Genomic DNA, 18,185 nt, shown 5'->3' on the forward strand with positions numbered 1-18,185 from the left:
TAAGAGGGATGTAAAGATGGATGAAAAGCCACTGAATTATTCTGTACAAGTGTCAGCTTTCAGTGGAGAGCATTTGCATTCGATCATCCAGATCTGAGCTCTTTAAACTTCTTTTGTTCATGCACTCCAGCAGTAAAAATTTTCTGACTGCACAATCCCAATATGGGTATATTCATTTATAAATTACGTAAATGTATCACTGTACTGTATGTTATATATATTATAAAACATAAAAATAGAAGTTTGAAAAGGATGAGATAAAGGTGAAATAAACAGTACTTTAAAATATTTTAAATATTTATCAATCTAAAAAGATTACTGCTAATAACAGTACTTTTTATTGAGATCTATATGACTGAACATGCATCATAGTTTTTAAAATCTTTAACACTGTGATATAGGAATTTGAATACCTGGTTCTAAATTCGGTGTATTTCAATACTTGATCTTGATAGGTGCCTAGAAAAGATACCTTACAGAGGTGTAAAATTACAGAGGTAATTTTACTTACCTATACTCATTTTTCAGTCCTATCCACAAGTTTTGCAAATGGTTTGCTTGAAATTAGGCTAATAAATTATCTTCTCCCCTGATGTCAATCAGTTTTTCTTCCAAACTAACGCGTGTCAGTGTTTTCAACCCCCTAAAACTCTCCTTGGGAAGATTTTTAACAGGTTAGAAAGGTTTTTAACAGGTAGAAAGGTTGATATCCTTTTAAAGTGCACAGATATAGGAGGTTTCAGTAGGTGACACATGTTTTTTGTTCACCTACAAAACCAAGCCAAAAATTACATAATTAGGTGAACATATCCAAATACCTGTTTTCAAAATGCAAGTTTCTTTTGCAAAGGAGTTACTTTCCTAGTCAATATTAAAATGACACCTTCACCTTAAAGGGACACATTGAGTGTTTAGTTTTTGGAAATTCCTACTAGGTAGCAAACTGCTCACAGCCACTTGTCATCACCAAAAAGGTCAGTGGATTTGGAGCACTTGTCAAACCTGACACATTTTTTTTACAAAAGACAACTCTTGAAGCACTTTGCCATAAATTATCCGGAGAGCAAACCTCTCTGTGCTGCCAGGGATTTTTGTGGCCCCTCCCCATCTCATTACAAAATCTGGTAAAGATGCCAACATTTAAAAGGCTCGTTTTTGTCAGGTTATAACACTGATGCCGTCCTGCAGCACATTGTGCACTCCTGGCTCCAACTACTTTGCTGCAATAGCTTACCTCTGAGTGAGGCAGTGAAGGAGTTTCACATGCAGTGCTCTCTGTAGCCTTAGTCTGCAATTCCTTTCTTATTCCAGTCAAAGCAGCCACTCCATCAGTAGCTATTTTTGCACAGCTTTTCCATAATACATTGTTTTTTATTCAAGATGCCACTTCCTGTTGAGAATAGATCTTCTCTAGTGCATCTTTCCTTCAGTGGCTCACAAAAAAAATGTATATTTTTGTGCATTTTATTGTTGAAATGCAAATACCACAAGGTATTAAAACTTCTCTACTTTCAAACTCAACTGTATAGCAAACCTCCCACACTATGTAACTTGTTTTAACACTTGTTTCTTCAAATCTTTAGCAGTGTCTTCTGTGCATCTTCCAACAGTATTTAGTGACAAAGGAGTGCATTTTAGTTTGTTGCTATATTATTTTCCCTGAATTATTTCAGCAAGTTTTACCATGACAGGAAGAACAGTTATTTCCCTAGTGGCATGTGGCTTTTTGTGTTTTGCTATTATTTAAGAAACTTCAAAGGAAGTTTCTGGAGTTTTATCACTAGGGCACTCTATGACTAGAGTCAAGTCTAGGAAAGTGGACCAGTGTATTTTTAAGCATCTGCTTTTAGAGGTTCTCTAAAAATTTCTAAAAAGTAGTGTTACCATAATATCTGTCAAAGAAAAGTGGCATCATGTAATAGGTGCCTTCTGCGCTGCCAGAAGGACTTAACAGACCTTTTTCTAAAATTTGAACAATAGTTGAATCATTTTTACTTTGAATTCTATACCTGTTGGGGAAAAAAAAAGAAGATGAAAAGCAATTACAGTGGTGTGGTCGTTTGAAAGATGTTGGTTAAAAGTATTTTGAGAGCTTGCTATTTGTATAATATTGTTTGAGGTTAACCAAAGGCACAGTGTGAATGTATTTTTCTCCTCTGAACTTTGTGCACCATGAGGAGTTTGGTTTCAGCATCTTCATTTTCTGTGGCAGCAGCCAATATTGGAGGTTCTTGAGCTGTGAACCATTACCTCGCAGCTTCTCCATCTTTTTTCCTACATAAATTTTAAAGCCAAATGTTATGGTTTTTCTGTTATGTTAAGCAAATTTGTAATTTCTTCCTTCTTTCTCCTGTGTAGAGTTTAGTTTTGTATCTTTAGGAAAATAAGGTTTGTGGATGCATCCATCTCCCCATAAATCTTCTGTCACCTGTCACCAACTTTGATCAAATTGTGTGAAAGTTAGAAGTAGAAACGGAGTATTTCTGAAACAATTTTTTGTCAAATAGGTGAGCAAAACCCCACATTAATACCTCTATTAAAATAAAAAGGTGGTAGCAGAGCTTCAGTTATTTTGTTGTACACCTTTTCATCTGGGTGGAGGGGAGAGACCAAACCATGGGAGATGAAGCTTAAACAGTTTTGTGATCAGTAGATTTACCATCTCATAAATCCATTGTGAGATTATTCCTGGAATAAATTTGTCTTGTTAGTACACAGGGATAGGTGTTAATCAGAGTAAAGAGGCTATGCTTTTTATGCTGTAAACAATTATAAGCTATGAACATAAGCTGTGTAATTAAGTTATCAAAGCTCTTGTGACTCGGTTTGTGTGCTGTGGAGTGTACACACATGCATGAAATGGAGTTGTTTACACTGAGGGCAGAGTTATTCATTTAACTTGCTCTCAATGTAGGATTTTTCTGCTTTATGTTAAGTTCATGTTTCAGAAACTCCTATTAGTAGACCTCTGTTTCTTTTTGTCTTTAGGAAATTGTGATAAATGCATCAGTACTGTAGGAAATGAGGCTATTCCACAAGTGTGGGCCCTTACAATTGGCTTGATCAGTCTGGGTTCACATGTGTCCCTATGGGGAGCCCTGTACATTCAATAGTGCTCTGCATGAACACAGGGTCCATCTGTAGCCAGCCCGGTACCTTAGCCTGCAGCTATACCACCTAGAGCTGTGTGCTTATCAGAGCTAATAATGCAAGTAATGACAGCCTGGCCAGCACGTGTTCCAGAGCTGTCCAGGGAAAAGAAACCCCAAGGGTTACAAAAATAAATAAAAAATAAAAGGCTCTTGTTAACTTAAGAAGTGATCCTAGCACACAGTTAAAAGGCTGGCTCATTGCTGTGTGTGGTTGTTCACCTACTAAAATGGCTTAGGGAAAAAATAATCATGGAAAGTATGTCCACTCTGGTCATATACCATTTTACTTAGATTATTGAAATTTGCTTACAACTTTTTTTTTCAGATTGTTCGAGTATAAGTTCTTGTGTGTTCTGTATGTTTCTTAAGAATTTTGTAGCTCTCAGTTTCAGAAAGATTTTTGTGTGATTTAGGATTTTCAAGCACTTTTTTCAGTGAAAATGGATATATTAGTAGTTTTGTCAACTTGGGTAGTACTTCTGTTAACATGCTTTCTGGGAAATACTAGTCAGTTTTCTGTGACCGTTATGTAAATATGCTTTATTGTGTTCATATCCATGCATTGTATGTGTGTATGTGAAATTGTGGGCAAAAGTGTCAAAAAACGACCAAACAAAAAACCCCAAAAACATTGTCATAAAGGAATGTTTCACTGTATTTTTACAAACTATAGCATGAGTCTGCCTGAAACAATATTAAATTATATATTTCTGTATCAGCATGTCCTTGCATTTCAAACCTAAGTAACTAAAAGGATCATTTGTTAGCCTTTGCCTCATTTACTGCTTTTATGAAATAATTTCTTAAGCAAGCTGTTTTCCTGTTTTGCTTTAATTTCTAGTTATAAAATCTAAATATGAGTAAGCTTCTTCAAAGCAAATTCATAGCAAATTTCAGGAACATGGAGTTGGCGTTTTTCATCAGAATGGTGACCTTTAGCACATCAGAAGTTCTGTAGTTTCACCAAGCTCTGCTTTGCTTTCCATGAGTCCGTGCCCTAAAATTAGGGACAGCTCCATGCTCTAAAACTTGGGACAGTCATGGAAAAATTTGCAAGAGCTGTAGTTGTTTCTTAATCATTTCTAAAGAGAAGTTTGTCTAATTTCTTGAGAGCACTTACTCTGCTGTTCAAAGTTACAGATTCTGAAACTGAATTTGATAGTTTTTTTTTTTTTTAGTAACAGAAATACAGAAACTTGAGCTGTCAGCTTAATTTGATTTAATTTTGGGTTACTTGGCTTGGAAAATAGAAACGACTGACTGACTTTGAGATGTTGAAAGTTTAGACTCTGAAGAAGTGTTGAATTGAGATCCCAAAAAGAAATTACTGGGTCACAGAGTCATTAATGAAATTACTTCTGTATTATATTTATTGTAGATGTTTCATGTATTGGTTGTATTGTAAAGCGTTTCTGCCCACCTTTCAAAACATCGCAACTTTTTTTTTCCTGGGAAAAGAGCAACTTGCTCCAGTGACAAGGGGTTTAAGTTCTGAACGTCTTTCCTCTGAATTTTGTTGTCTGTTACTGTCACATCATCTGTATTTGGGCTCTTAGGGTCATGAAGAGGACCTGCAAACATCTTCTGTAACTGAGACTCCTTTGTATGATTGAAGGATTCAATAGGAAATAGATCTACAGTATTTTCAGGGTCACTGCAGGGACAGATAGTTCAGCCTGGTTCTGCCATTAGAAAGATGGTGAAGTAGAGGTAGCCATTTCTTATTTTAAGCATATTCTGGGAGACATCCATTTGATCAAGATGACAGGTTGTTCTGTCCTTTAAAAAAAAATTGATCTATTTAAAAATTTTTACGAGGGAGACACAAGGAAGATATTTCTCCTTGTACTGAGTTGAGGACCTTCACTGAAGAACACTGTTGTGTTGGTTCTGTTGTCTGGAGGAGCTGTGTAATTAAAGCAACTGGAGTTACATTGCTGAAAAAATCTCATAATACTTGGCAGGGCTTTAAAAATGGTTTGGAAAGTGTGGCTGGAAAAGGACATTTCCGAGCAACCATCCTCCTCCCATTCTCCAGATTTCCCATTAGCCCTCTCCTCCTCAGGGCTCGTGTTGATACTTAGTGAAGATGATGGGATGCAACACTACTGCAGGCTTCTCTACAGTTGGGCATGACCAGTGTCATCAGGAGTTTTGATAATGTGCAGTTACTCAACAGTCCTGTCACTGACATTATCTCTGTCACCCTAGGGGCCACCTGCTCTAGACCATGACCCTTACACCTGACATAGCAAGGTCCAGAAATCCAAAGAAATTTCTGATTGAACTACATGTGGTGCTGTACATTTAAATGCCCAAGCACACCTTTAGATACTCCTTCTTTAAAATCCCATTCTTTTTATATATACTTTCCTATCAGAAATGCAGATAATGAAATGTGTTAAATCCTTAGCAAATTTTGCTTGATGTTTCTTACTTTCCCTGGTATTGCAGACTGAGTTCTGTTAATTGTTGCCAACCCTTGTTGAATGCTGAGGGAGGATTAACCTGTTGGTACCTATCAGAAAATGCTAACACTAATAGTAGAGGGAAATTACATGACAGCTCTGCTTAAAAATTTTGATGACTGTTCTTGTCTTACAGCAAATTAAAACTAAAATCACCATTTACAGCTGAGCTTTGCTCATCCACTTTGCATCATTGTGAAAATATAGTCCTTACAATTTTTTTTCAAGTTCACATCTCCTAGGAATATGTGGGAACACAGTGATCTTCTAATTGACCAAAGCAAAAAGATCAAGTGACTGATAAAAATCAATGAGTTAACATGACAGCTGCTGGTACCTTTTTTTAAATTGAGCTGCTGTGATCAGAAATTGCCTACATGTGCTTATGTCCATATTATTCAGAGTTTGGTGGAAAGCCTGAGAGTTACAGTGGAAGAATCACAGATTTTTTATGACCACAATAGCCTTCTCTTAGGAGGATGAAAAAAAAAAAGCTGCATTATTCTCTGCAACTCCATTTTTTGTGAGAGGAAAGTTAGTATAATTTGAGAACATAGTTTCAATTCAGCAACAAAACTGCAGGTGCGGAATGGAGGAAAGCTGTTGTCCTCTGTTGCTATATTTATTATCTGAATATTGAAGTATATTATAGTCGTATTGTGTGACCACATGACCTTATATGAAGCTATTAATATTACATTATGTTTTACATGTTGTGCAGTAGTCAGTTATTTAAATAATTTTAGATGTTTTGGTAGTTTGCAGTTATATTTAGTACTAATAGTAAATTGCTATGAACTTTTTTCTGGCTTGCATTCCTTGAGAGTAAGATGCTGAATTTTTATACGATGCTCTTATTTGCACACAATAGCTTTTATTTTGGAACACTTTTATTTTGGAAAAATTATTCAGTGCTATATATTTCCAATGAAAATTTACTCTCATCACATTTAACTATGTGAATTAGTACAATCTCTTGAGGGATTATGGTACATTGAGCTTTGCTCCATCAAACTGGGCAGAGAGAACAGCTATATGTAAATTAGAATTTAAAGACAGGAGATTCTAGATTTGTGTGTGTTTGTTTGTTTCCTTGAGTGAATGATAACAGCATGAACTACCCTAAGCTAGTTTATAGAAAAGAAATATGAAGGCATATTGTCTTGCTTGAAGATAGAAATTTCAGTGGTCCAAGTAGTTTTGAGCACTTTGAAGAAAATGTTCGGGGAGGGAACTTGCCTGGTTTGATTATTTTTGTTCTTCCCCCTGTCCATGTCATTTCAACCCAGCTGATGACAAGAAATGGGTCAGACTGCTGCTAGCGTTACCACTGCAACTTAGTTGTGTGGGGTTTTTTATTTTTTATTTTTTTATTTATTAGGGAAAGGAACAGCTTTTACAGGGACAAAGAGAAATGAAATCACTTTCAGTGAAAGAAAGAGGCCTCATTATAGCCACCAACAGCAGTTATTGACAGCTACACTTCCTATTAACAAGGAGCATTTAAGAGTTTGGCTGTTGGATCTTTGGACTTGATCTAATTTGCTAGCATTAATTAGTTTCTTTTGAGCACAGACACTTGGTGCTCACAGCTATAGATTTAGAGGACTAATTAGGACAGAAAATTGAACAGAATGGGGTAAGGCATTAACCTTCAACCATTACCAGCTGGGGCTCTGATAAAGACCACAGAGTCCAAATGCTCCTATTCATGCAAAGAGTACTTTAATGAATATCAATTTCAGCCAGGTTGCCATATCTTACAAGCCCTGTTCTGATTTTGATTGTCTTACCTGGTAGAGATTTTTATGTATAGATATTAAAGTGATATTGGTAGTTCAGAGCTCATAGATGAGAACCTCAAAAGTATCTGTGTTTTGTGCAGTCTTTCAGTTTGCTTTTCTCAAGTTACAAATTTTATTGGTTTCCAGCTAAGATGCTGAATTTCAAATTGATTTCTCTGACCAACATAAATATATTAATATAGCCCGGATTAATTGCATGTTCTTAATAAATGCTGATGTAAAAAGAAGATGCCTGTGTGGTTTTGGATTATTGTAGTACATGGTAGTAATATCCATGAGAAGAGCACTCACCAAGCTAACTGCTGAAAGTTTAACAGAGGTTTGCTTCTTCTGCAGCTCTTATGGTGAAATACAATTATTGTGTTATGGTGTTCAGCTGGTAATCCAGTTTTAGGAGGAAAACTATTCTTCCAGATTGTTTTAACATTTGCAGAATGGATTTTTTCTTTCCTTAATTGTATATAAGGAAAGACAAAAACTAACTGCTTTTGTCCTCTTGTATAATTTCTTGGATTGTTGTAAGAGTTGAACTTGAAATTAAGCATCCAAATCATCAGTTGTTTCCACCCTTTGGTCATATTACTACTCCCTGACAAATTCCCCGTTGAAGCTGAAACATTGTTGCTGTCTTCATTTGACATCTGTACTTGGAAATTCTTTGCCCACTGATGAGAAAGGTTTAAAAGTCTCTTCTCTATCATAATTTCTCCAAACTTGTTTTTTCAGGAATGATGCTAACATTGATGGATATGCCTTTTATGTGCTCTAATTATTTCCAGTTCTCCACTAGTACACTCTGTAGTGTTAGATTGAATAGCTGGTTTTGTGTCTTAGGGTCCTGGTGAGGTAAGATTGGTACAAACTGTAAAAACAGAGAAATGCAACCTTACCTGTATCTAATGATCGTGGGGTATTTCATGGTGTTTAGATCAGTCTTTAGGGAACCATGTGAGGGGAGGAGTGTAGGAGACGTGGTCAAGTTCTCCCAACAAAAGGGTGAGTTCCAGCCCCTGACTAATGTCTTTTCCCAGGTGTTATACACAGTGTTTGCTGATCTCAGAGTTTTCTTTTCCACTTGACACATTTTAATTCTTCTGTGTCAGTCATTCTTACTACCAGCAAGGGAGCACAAGCCTGGGATTCTGTGAGGGGTTTTTTGCCTCCATTCTGATGGTGGCAATAACCTCTGGGTGCAGTGTTAGTGTTACAGTGAGGTGTTAGTGTGGCGTGGGTGGACAGTGCAGTGGCAGTTCTTGTGACTCACAGTATCTCTTGTTTTAGCTGCCTGTCCTTAACAGTGTATGAAGTTGTTGCTCTGAAATTTTGCTATATAAACCCCTCTTAGGTACTGCATTCAACAGTTACACAGTTAGCAAGTAGTGTAAATAAATCTTAATACTTCTAAGAGGTCATGCTATATTCTCATTGCCTGTGTATAAATATTTATGTTGTATATGAATTATTAATATTACCCTTGGGTTAGTTTCACACAGAAAATAGGTTATTTTTCAGCTGTAGAAGTCAGAATGTGTTGTATAGGTACCATTAGGTTCAGCAGTGGAAAATAAAACTTAGTTTGATCAAAATGTTGCTTCTGTGAATTCAGAAATACAATAACTAGTGAGCATTCATGCAGCCTAAAAACAATATATTGACCTTGTATTCGGCATAAGGTGATAGGGGAAAACTTCTGTCCATTCTTTAGAAAACACGTGGAGTTGATAAGTGTATTTGCCAAAGAAAATTGCTTATCCAAACCTCAGAAATTGAAATGAAGCTCAATGGGAATTAATACTAAATTGAAATCAGAATAGGAGTAGTGATTTTACTTAATATACTTTGATTTAATGAGACAGTGGATTATGAGAGTTGTAGTTTTGATCTCCTGTATGTTGGAGACCTATACCTGTTGTACATATTTTGTGTAGAATGTTACAACTCTGCAGAACCAGTAAAAGAAAAAAAGGACAGGAATCACAGGTCTTATCAGGCAATAAGTGAACACAAAGTTGAAACATAGTTTGGCAACTACACACACTTTAAACAAGAGGTGATGTTCCAAGTGTTCTTCATGCTTTTTTGGTCTAAGTGTTCTTCATTGTTTTCTGAAAACAGTGAAATCTCAAATTTTTATCCTGTTTTAGGATGGAAACATTTTAAGCTTCTTCTTACATGTAGAGCAGTAGTTCTAAAGATTGCTTAGCTCAAACTGAGGGAGTTGTCCCTCTAGTACTTATTCTTTGATGTAGTAGCTAATGGGTCCTGTGGTAACAACATTGACAATGCACAAGTGGGTTTTTTTAATGCTAGAGACAATGTTGTCTGTTGCTGAATAAAACTATGTTCTTGTACATTATTTTTCAGGTCCTTTTAATAACAACAACAAAAAATAATCCCCCTCTTTCCCACCCCTAAATGTAGTTTTGTTGCTTTTGTAAATGCTTTCCAGCAGTTGTCTCTGTGGTGCTGCGTAGAAAAAAGAGTAGGGGGATTTGTGCTCTGGAGAGTGTTTTACTTAAAGGCTACAGTATTGAAAGGTCATAAAACATTGTGCTGTATTGTCATCCCTCTGAATTTTATTCATAACAGTCCTGCAGAAAAGAGCACCTGGAACATTTGCTGCCCCAAATCAGGATGGATGCCTCTACAGGAAGTGTAATCATGTAACAGAAGGCAGGAGGTGTTTTGGATGAGGAATTAAGAGCTGCAGAACTGCTCAGAGGATAGGAAAAGGGATGATCAAAGACTGCTAGAGGTGTACAGCGCTTTGGAGGTATGGATGAGGCTTTAAATTTAAGAAAAGCAGTTTAACTGCTCTATCCTAGATTTGAGTGGAATACTAGTAAAGGATTTGAAAGGAATCATGGAAAGGAGGGAAGGTAGTCATGCTGATGGGATACTGAGTAAGAAAGGAGGAATTTTGAAGAAAATGTAGAACACCTGTGCATGAAAATTTCCCTTGGATGGAGTGAACAGATTCTTCTCTTAGTATTTATTCATTGTATTGGGAAGGAGTTGAAATGGTTGTAGGGAATTTGGGACTTCAATTATGGTATTAAGAAATCTGCCTTCTTACCTTTTTCCTAAAATGAGTATAAAGAAAGATTTCTTTAAGTCACTACTGCCTTTTTTGGGGGGCTTCTGATATTCGTGTTCTGGATTTCCTTGTATTGCTTTTATCACCCGTAATGTTGTTCACTTTTTAGTTTTCTTTCCCTGTGGCTGTGATCTGGAATCTCCCAAGGAGAGTCCAGTTATTCTTCTTTTCCTTCCTCTTCAATATACACTAAATGATGCCCTTCAAGCTTTCAGATGACAACATTTCAGGGATGTTTAAAGAGTCCTTTTTGAAGCACAAAATCAAAAATATATTGTTACATTTGCATGCCAGGATTGAGGCAGATCTTGCTTTGTTTCCTGGTGACAGAAATGTCCCTTGCTCTTTGCTGCAATCGGATGCCTGTGAAGTTGGTGAAAATAAAGCACTGCAGAGTTGTGGTTTGAGATGTGATCTCACCTATGGCTGTAGACTGTCAGACTTTTAAAAAGTTGTTTTAGGGAGACACAGCTAATTTTTGCAAAAAGACCTTTTCTGAATGCTATGGTTTAATATGTGGGAAATGTACAGAAAATGTATAATGTGGAAAGACAGAGAGAGTTGAAAGTAGGACTTCTTGATGCCATCTAGACTGGTCTAACTGTCCTTCAAAAGCATGAACTTCATTTCTGTAAAATGCTTACCAAACCTGATGCCCTTGGAGGGCACATTTATCAAGCATGAAAAGGTTGCAGGTCTGCAAAGGACTTTGGGAAGGCATTTTGGGCCATCTTCTTCTCTTGGGGCCATACCTAGTGTGCCTGTGTTTGTCCTGTAATCTGGTTAATGTTTAAGCTGCTATGGCCTGTTTCAGTGCTTAGTTCTATTTTACCATTGAAAAATGCTTTTTGCTTTCTAAGTTTTTTTTTTTTTTTATTTAATGTCCAAACTATTTTTTCTTTGCGTATCAAGCAATTTGGGTTCTCATATATTGGACAGATTGCTGGCAGTGATCTGAATAAAAGGAGGATTTCAAATGGAAGAAAGAGGATGATCTGATTTATGTTAACGAGCCAAAAGGAAAAAAGAAGAAGAAAATACTTACTCAGTAACCATCCTGGACAACTATTTCTGTCAGAGTCCCCGAAATGGCTTAGGGAAGGTGTTGAACCCTGAGATTCCAGACTTGTTTTCAGGAGCATTAAGTACTTTAAACAAAGACACCAAAAGTCTTTAATGCTGTGATGTTAAAAATTACATTTAAGTTCAGAGGGAGAATTTGTGCTTTCAGCTTGAAGAAAATTATATCCAGTGAACAAGAGTGACCACAGTCTGCAACTTCAAACTTTGTTGCTCATTACTTTTTTTCCTGCCTTTGGGGTGATAATTTTCTGCAGTGACTCTGACAGCCCAGTCAAAATGATTCATGAGGCCAATGGTGAAAATAACTCTTTCTTTTTCTCCGGTGTAAATAATCTTTGTCATTTCTGATCTGTCCTGATTTCCTCCTTGTGCTTCTTTGCATGTGTGGTTTTCCTTCTTTTTTGAGTGGTTTAGGGTTTTTTTACATTAAATGTAGGCTTTAGCATGTATGTAGTTAATGAACAGAAATTTACCTTTGCTTTCCATAGAATATGGAAAAGAGAAATACAAAAGAATGGTATAGTGTTTGGGGTTATATAACTTAAGATTTAATTAGTAATTAACTAATCTCTACTGGGGTGCTAGAAGAGCTCACAGCTTCTCTGGCATCTTCAATGACTTACATCAAAAGCCCTATGTTTAAAATATTTTATATTAGTTATGTGTAACAATGCTTCATGACAGTTGAGTAGCAGTGTTAATGGTTCTTCAGCCTTTTCTTCGTAATAGAGGTGTCCCCATACTTTTGAAAACTATTCCAAATTTAAGGAAATTAAAAAGCATATTAATGTATGTATGTGTGATAATTTTTTATATTTTATTTTATACATTCCAGACAGCTTGAGGAAGTTTTGAGTTCTTTGTGGAGAGTGAGAATGGTATGGAAAAGATGCTTTTGCTTCAGCAAGACTGGTGTATGTTCATTTTGATATGCTCCATCTGTTGAGTAACTATAAAACTTCAGCAGTTTTAAACCAAAATACTGTTGGGGGAATCTGTCCTCTTCACTCTGCTGTCAAATTCATGCAAATACTACTTACTGACTGTGCACAAACCATTTAGCAACATTCATTGTTGGGCAGAGAATACTTAGTAAATTACAACCCCAAAAAAGAGTATTTGCACTTCTGTAGAAGGAAGATATTTAACAGAATTGTGGACTTTTGCTTTGGCTACCTTCTCCCACCAGATGAACAGTTCTGATCTCATGATTTTCTTTTCTTCAGTGGTTTCAGTGCAGTGCTGTTTGTTCCAGACCTGATGTTACAGATCTCTGTGGCCCTAATGTTTGAGTTGCAATGACTTGACTTCCCTGAAAGTAATTCAGCCACTCTAATAAAGAGGAGAAATAATTGCCTCTGGGAAATGTGTTAAAAGTACTTAAAGGTAACAATGTTTGGGTTGTGGTATCAAGTTCAGCCAGATCCATTTCACATAAGCAGTAAATTGTAACAGTGACTGTAATTCTTTTGTGTGAAGCTGGTAGAATCTCCTTGTTTCTAATGTAATATAATCACCGTCTTAAATTTGATTGTAAAGTTGATACACTGATGACAGGGTTCTGCTGTGTTATAAAGAGATCTGGTACTTACAATCTTTTGTGTGTCCAGACCTGAACTGATTGTACAATAACATTTTACTTGGGCATTTTTGTACTAATAGTTGTCAAGTCCTCAGGTCTCTAAGCTGAACTTGTGACAAAAAAGTCAGAATGAATACCTAAAGCTTGTTGCATTTCAGGCAATCAGAGGGGATGAATCTGAGTAAGAAACAGAGTCTAGCCTTCCTCTTCTCCCTTCTGCAGTCTTTCAAAGCTCAAGGGGGATAGAATTTACTTCACTCTGTTCTGCAGTGTTCAGACCCTTATAAGTGGAATACCCTTGGAGACTTATGTCAGCTCCTCAAACTCCTCCTTTGATTCTTGGTTAAGTCATGTAGGATGGGAGACATCTCATCCCAATTGTAGTCCTCTCTACCTCTTCCCCATCCCCTTACCCCTGCCTTGTCAAGGCTCAAGGCAACAAGGAGAGGAGGGTACTTTCAGAATCAGCTTTGGGTGGGACATGGAAATTTTGGGTGGCTAAAAAGAGGTAAAGTGTATTCTGCTGGTAGTCATTCTTAGTCTCTGTTCAGCATGTGGGACACTGCATTGGTATGCATAAAGCAAGGATGGCAGTGCTATCAATTTTTGTTTGGGTATTTGATCTTCTGCAAAAGCCTTGTAGAAACTCTTGGACTTTGCAAGCATTTCCTAAGGATTTCTTTGAGCTGTTTTTTTCCCTGTCTGGTTGCTTCCATATCTTGGGAATCCCATTTGTTTGTTAGTGGCTTCTCTGACAATAAACATCAATGTGTCTGCAGGTTCTGTGCAGGTGTGGACTGGCAGGATAGTGTCTTTCAGCTCCCAATAAGATCTGATCAGAGTAGGGGAAAGGCAGTTGCTGGCTGCTGCTTCATGAGGCTTCAATCACTTTCCTTTTTTTTTTTTTTCTTTCACTTTAGTCCAGCTAAAGTCCTGGACTTTAGTTAAAGACCAAAATCTAAATTAAATCAAATATATAAGGCTGAAATCTTAGTATGTAGGGGAAAACAGGCAAATAATCTTAACAGTGTAAACTTCGATTTATAAATTTGAGACTTGCAAGCAGACTGCTGTACAAGAAAACAGATGCCATGCAATAAATTAATACTAAGCTGAATAATAAACAAGACTTATTGTTAAAGGTCTTTAATGCAAAGAGAGTGATTTCAGACTTTCATATGCTTGTTTTCTGTCTTTGTTTAAATGGAGCCTTTGCATGTGTTTTCTTTATTGTTCTCTTTTGCACACATTTGAGCTTTGTTGGGTTGAGGACTCGGTCTCTGGTTGGGCAGTGGTGATTAACTTACACTAAATAGGCAGCAATAATGTGATTTGAGAATGAAAAGGATTCATTTCTTTTAAACGAGGGGAAAAAAAACAAGGTTGAAGGAAATAGTTTACATAATCTGTAAACTAGTTAAGGACCTGAATATTTATGCAGGTTGAAATTGAAGCTTAGTTGCCCTCTAGGGGTTTTACATTAATACAGCATATGCTAGGTTTTGGGTGTTTTTTTCTTCTTTCAGAATAAAGGTGAGACAGGTCTTTGGAAAAAACTTACATGCTGACAAATCTGTGGTGATAGAGGCATGTGTACATCTGCATTCAGTGAGTAAAACTCATTTAGTTCAAAACCGAGAAAATGGAGGAAAGATTCTTAGGCACATTAGGTTCTTTTTAATCTCGTTGTACCAGTGGAGAATGTACTCACAGTCAACCAGTCATAGCACTGAAGTCTCAACCAGGAAAGGTCCTTTCTTTCAGTCCTAAATAAACAGAAGACAAAAAGTCACAGGAGGTTGTAGTGACAGAACCAGGACCCTCAGTCAGTTTCTGCTCATGTCCCAGCTGCTGAATGCTGCTTCAGATTCTTGTGTCCTCAGCTGCCACTGAGTGATGCACAGGGGTCTTCTGTCACTTCTGGTCTTACAGCAGGTTGAGCCCTGGTTATTGGTCTGTGATTGAATGTGTTAGGAATAATCTTAGTCTCCTCCTTTAGAAAGCAATTGACAAAACCAGTAGTTTTGCTTGGATAGGCGTGTGCTATTTCATTGGAAGTATCCTCATGCCATAGGAAGAAGTGACAAATGGCTTCTAAACTAGAGCTACATATATGTATCCCATTGTCTTAACTTTCAGTATCTCCTTTGCCCATGATTTTGTAGCAGATGCACTAACATACTTAATTGCTAAATAAATTCATAAGTTTGGTTGTTTTTCTAAAAATGGAAACTGCATCTATGTGATTGTTTCTTTCATAACACTGTATGTTATGCTGTATTTGTATGTTGATGCTCTAAGATGTTTTTGCATCAGAAACAAGATAAGTGGAGCAGGCAGAATAGATGCACTTAACTCCCTCCTGCCAAACTTGAATCCCTCTGCATACAGCTTGAGGAGCACAGTGTAGTCAACTTTCAGAAGGTAGAGCTGTGTCCCCAAGGCTTCAGTGTACCAAACTGCACCTGGATTTGTGCTAGTAAAGTCAATGTTCTCACACAGATTTTTATGCCATTTGCCTATTAAGCTTTACACTGCAAAGCAGTTTCTCTCTTTTGAGGGGTTTTCATACCTAGTTTCTGGTGCATTTTGTTTTGCTTTGTAGATTTATCAAAGACTGGTTTGTAAATTCCCTCTCTACTAGTATTTTATTTTATTTTATTTTATTTTATTTTATTTTATTTTATTTTATTTTATTTTATTTTATTTTATTTTATTTTATTTTATTTTATTTTATTTTCCTCAAAATTACAACTTTTCTTCTGAAGAAATGTACCTGGTTATTGCAGTCCCTTATTTAAAACATTTTACGGAAGATGAAAGATAAATTTTACAGTTACTACCAAGTTTCCAGATATTGCTGAGTTTTGATAGTGTGCTTTCCTGCCTCGTGGTTTAAAGTAATTTCTTCAAAATCATGAAATGAGTAGGGTAGTCTGAAATTCTAAATGCCTCCATAGTCAATGATGCAATTTAATTTGAAAAAGTAAGTTTAGGTACTTTATCACACAGTGGCCATAATTGCAGGGGTTGAGTTACTCTTCACTGTTCACTTCAGAATATGGACACAATAGATTTTTTTTTTTCCTGGAAAATTTGCACTTTGGTTTTGTCATCCTTACTAGCATTGAGTAGTACCTCAATTAGCAGGAATTCTTCCATGGTGAATAATTCCTGCCTCCACACCAGCCAATGGAAAAACTTGGGAAAAAAAGACGTTTACTGGAAAGTAGGGTAAGTACATGATAACTGTTTTGGAGATGTTGGAACAGTGGTTGGGGATGAACTGTGACCTGTGAGGGAAAGTAACTTCCTCTTTTAATAACTGTATAAATATTTTATATTCCATATATTGGGCACATTCTATAGACTCAAAAGACCAGAGATTTTGACCGTATTCTGTGTGCCCTATCTCACCCTCCAGCTGGAATACTGGAACCAGTTTCAGGTTTTTTTTAGAAGATAATTCATTCCGGGGAGTGAGAACTACTATTACTGCTACCACCAACCTTCAGCATTGGAGCTCTGAGTTAAATAGGTAGTTTTGGAAGTCCATGAAACTGAACAGGGGCAGGAGGAAAGGAAGAGTCCCTGGCACAGCACGGTGTAACTGAGAGCTGGTGTCATGGTGGAATAGCTGGGCAAATGCCTCCTCAGGAGAGATATAAATGCCCTGCTCTACCCCCACCGTGTGGCAGAAGGCCATTACTGTTACTACTTCTTCTCCGTGAAGCTCTGTTTTTGAGAAATAGATCTATTTTGCCTTTAGAGTTCAGCTGAAGAGTCAGTCGCTGTGGGACAGAGGGAGGGGTGTTGTTGCTTTAAATCCTCTGTTACCCGAACTTCTCAGCTGTCCCTGAGTGGCTCGGCAGCTCCCGAAGGAGGCGGGAGCACAGGCAGAGGCGAGGCTGCTCTGCACAGCTCAAGCTGGATGCACTTGTTTGTATAAAAGCAGGCAGTGACAGACAGTAGCCATGGGGGAACTTGCATTTGTTCCAGTTCTGCCTCTTCCAGCGCCTGGTATGGTAACGCTTGATGTCAGGGATACTTACTGCAGGGTGGCAGGAAAATTAGATCAAGGCAGTTGTTTGAAACCAGTGCAGTTTAACCAGGTGGCTGTGCTTGCTGGGCTTGCATTACCTGAAGCCTTTTAGAGAAGGTGATGCTTGTGCTTGATAGGAACATTCCTCAAGCAGGTTTCTTTAGTGGACAAATCATGATTTACCCAAATAAAATGCTTCACAGCAATGTGCTTGCTTTGCTTAAAAGGGTCAATTTTTGTAATTGCACTAGGAAGCAAAGGAGGTCTGCTTCTCTGGAAAAATCTTCCTGCACAGCCCAGCAGATTGTCACCTTTGAGCACTTAAATCTGCCTTAACTGACAAAGTACTTGCTGTAAAGCTTTATACATAATAGTTATGCCCTTGCTATTTCTCCTGTGTCTTCTGAGGACACAACCCTCCTGTGTACTGCTGTGCTCTGCCTGTCATGCTTAGTCAGAAGCAGGAGGACTTGTCTTGTAGCTCTTACAGAGCTGGGTTGCTGGAATTTGCTTAAAAATATGACAGTGTACTGGATTCCTGTGTGTTTGGGGCAAAATGTGTGCACACACATATGTAGGTAGGTGGGTATACTCATGCATACAGAAAATGCTGACAACTCTGTGCATCCAGGAAGGAGGATCAGATCAGGTCTATGGCACCAAAACTAACAACTAGACATTTCTCTTTATCATCTCTGCCAAAGCTCCTTTTCCTGTTACAGTCCAAGTTCTGTTGAAATTCTAGTGACTAAACATATATTGCTAATGAATTCTGTCTTTCACAGTATTTCATCATTTAGCAATAGTCAGGAAAGCACTGCCTGACATTTTAAGGTATATGTTCTTTTCTGACTCTCTGACTCTTAGGAAAATACTTTTCCTAGTCAAGTTTCAGTATTCATATGAAACTGAGAACCAGCTTTAGTCTTTCCAGCTCTTGTCCTCAAGAAGACATT

At 37.3% G+C, this 18,185-nt stretch overlaps 1 protein-coding gene across 1 annotated transcript in view; it reads left to right on the forward strand.

The window, feature by feature from the left end:
• CMC1 (C-X9-C motif containing 1) overlaps window positions 1-18,185 on the forward strand; it is a 41,971-nt gene that overhangs the window by 13,290 nt on the left and 10,496 nt on the right. The window lies entirely within an intron of this gene.

Source organism: Ammospiza nelsoni, chromosome 1 (assembly GCF_027579445.1).
Source record: "Ammospiza nelsoni isolate bAmmNel1 chromosome 1, bAmmNel1.pri, whole genome shotgun sequence".
Taxonomy (NCBI): domain Eukaryota; kingdom Metazoa; phylum Chordata; class Aves; order Passeriformes; family Passerellidae; genus Ammospiza; species Ammospiza nelsoni.